The sequence below is a fragment of the Juglans regia genome, unplaced genomic scaffold (genome assembly GCF_001411555.2).
Source record: "Juglans regia cultivar Chandler unplaced genomic scaffold, Walnut 2.0 Scaffold_650, whole genome shotgun sequence".
NCBI lineage: Eukaryota > Viridiplantae > Streptophyta > Magnoliopsida > Fagales > Juglandaceae > Juglans > Juglans regia.
Genome location: NW_023361359.1, coordinates 10,945 through 14,083, shown reverse-complemented (window position 1 = coordinate 14,083; position 3,139 = coordinate 10,945).

The window sequence follows — 3,139 nt, the reverse complement described above, 5'->3', positions numbered from 1 at the left end:
AACCTTCTGGTCCTCAGTACATCCACAGATCTCGTAAGTCCTTTCGAGATCCATAATCCATTTCTCAGCTTTTAGTGGCTCTTCATCACCAGAAAAAGTTTGGATAACGATGGATCAAGAACTTCTCACACAGACAATCCCTGACTTCGGGTCTGGGTACATGTGCTTACTGATGTTGCTGTTGTCTAAGCATGTCAGTCAGCAAACGTACGGTTTCAGCTAATCCTCCATCCATTGGGAAATTCTGATTATCCTAATTTGTGACTCCCTCAGGGTTTTGAGGTATCCTACCTCGAGTCATGTCACTTCCTAAATCACACGAGTACACATGTTACAATCACATACTATCTCTTATACTTCAAGAAATTCAAGCCTAATGAAGACTAAAATTCCAAGCCTAATATTTGGTGCATTTCCTAAGGACATGTGGATTTAAACCCAGAGACGTATTGCTCTGATACCACCCTGTGACGCCCCCAAATTCCGCTTGGGATCGGACGGACATTTGAAGCGTCGAGACATGCAACACAAGGTTACCTGCCCCCGTTCATGACATATAAGATGCAATATTCCTAACATGCATCTAGCATTATGCAATATTCGCAGCGGATAATTTTTTTTTTTCTTCAGCAATACTATGCACCAAACTGAAATATCCCAAATACTTAAAACATTCTTCATACATAATGACATACTCAAAAACTGATATCACAACACTAGTCCGAAAAGGTTGTGATCAAAAGAGTGATGGAGATTGAACTCCACAAATACAAGTAGTAATCTGAGGTAACTACTGTACGAACACCTACATCGCATCGTCGCTTAGGTGACCGTTTCCAGTTGGTCGATTCCCGATTCTCCTTCAGATCCTGTAACAAAATCTACCATTCGGGGGAATGGTAGTTGGGACTACCACAGTGAGATTTGATTACAAATCTCAGCAAGTTAACAGGAAACTTCCACACAGGTTAATGATGCATGCATGGCAGTAAAAGCATGAATGCATAATCAAATCATAAGTAATCATAGCATAACTTGACATACAACATAACATAACTGGCATAACTTAAACTGAAACTGAAGCTTAGCATGAACGTGACTTGAAACATAACATGAATGTGAACTTGGAACATAACATGGACTTGAAACATAGCATGAACGTGAACATGCATAATTTGAACTTGAACTTGAGCATGACATAACATAAATGTGAACTTGGAACATAACGTAAACGTGAACATAACATAACATGAACTTGAAACATATTCTTGTCTCATGGGATTACCATGATTGCGTGAACGTAAACTTGAACATAACATAACGTGAAACATGACTTGAACTTGGAATCTTATTCAATAGACTTAATCATTAACATGACCATATGGGTGCTACACAGGTCCCCTTGAGCCGTGTGTCCCTGCCGATTACCGCATCACATCACAGGTTTCTATACCAGCTGTGAGTGCGTTAATACGTACTCCACAGTTGTTGTGGCCCCACGTATTCTACGTGTCACAATTGCTGTGTCTCACGTAGTGTATGCTCCACAGTTGTTGTGGCCCCATACTTCATGCTCCACAGTTGTTGTGGCCCCATGACTTATCTGTTTGTGCCACACTTGCTGTGGACACACATAACATAATGTGTGGCACCATCGGCGTTAGTGCCTGGCGCGCTCCGGTGACCAGCTAATTAGGCCCCATTCGCAACCTGTTGACTGTACTTCGTCAACCCAGGGAATTTCACACCTATTTAGACACTCCAGCGTGAACAAAGGAGTTCCACTAGGATATTACCCCATCCTAGCGCTTAGGGTCGTGATTGACATGAATGACTTAACTGGCAGACATGACATTTCGTAACGTGACGTAACATGAACGTGACATAAAAGACAGAAATCTTGACGTAACATAACGTGACATGAACGTAGGACGACAGACATGACATACTTTGAGACATAAATGTAACAGAGAACATTTCATAACATGTCATACATGTAACATGCAACATTTCGTAACATGGCATACCATATAACAGACAACATTTCTTAACGTGGCGTAACATGTGACAATGAATATTACATGACAAGAAATACATGTAACAGATGGCATACTTAACTTAACATGACATACTTGCAATGTATAGCATGTATAGCAATACGTGACAGAATATCTTGTGTAACAGATGAATAATTCATGACAGAATAAATTCTGTGTAACAGATAAATATGTAATGACTTGGCATGGCACATATGATAACATGCATACATACAATTTAGTTCCCTTACTTATCACACATACACATTAAATTGATAGTAAGTTAAAAGCTAACTTACCTCGATCTTCGCGCTTCGAGGCAAAACTCAAGTGCGATCACGGGAAACTGAAAGTAGTGATTTCTAAAAATTAGAACTTAATCACTGACAATTAGGAATATGGAAAAATATCAACTTAGAGTAAAATTACCATTTTACCCTCTACATGTGGGAAAATGACCATTTTACCCCTAACATAAGGATTTTGCATCCTAACTCCATAAATCACCAAAATTTACATACCTTATGTAAATTTTGTCCTAAGCTCAAAAATCAATTCAGAAAAATTTAAAACTAAACACAATCATCAAAACTCTATATGGCCGAAGCTTACAAGGCTATTTCCTTTGCTTTTTGTTGTAATTCTTTCAAATCTCGAAACTCATGATTAAACCAAAATTTTTCTTCTACCACACTCATAACATATTCTTAAGAACAATCATGTTTTGAATCATGAACAAAAGTCATCAAAATCACTAAAACCATACTTGAAACTTTTTGGTTTCTCTTCAAAGTTCAAAACAGAATTTTGTTTCTAACTTGTTTTGATCAACCTCTTGATCCATGACTTATAAAGAAGTGATCTTCAAACCAAAACATCACATGGTTCAAAAAGGTGTCCTAAAACAGATCCAAGCTTCAAACTCAAGATCACATGGGTAAACATCAACCAAAACATAAATTTAGCCAAGAACATCATCACTTTGGCCTAACCGAATATCTCCTTGCATAAAATTTCATATGTTCGAAACTAACTTCAAATATCTTCAAAATAACATTCTAACATGTATATAAGATGCTTAGGATCCTCCAATAAAAATATCA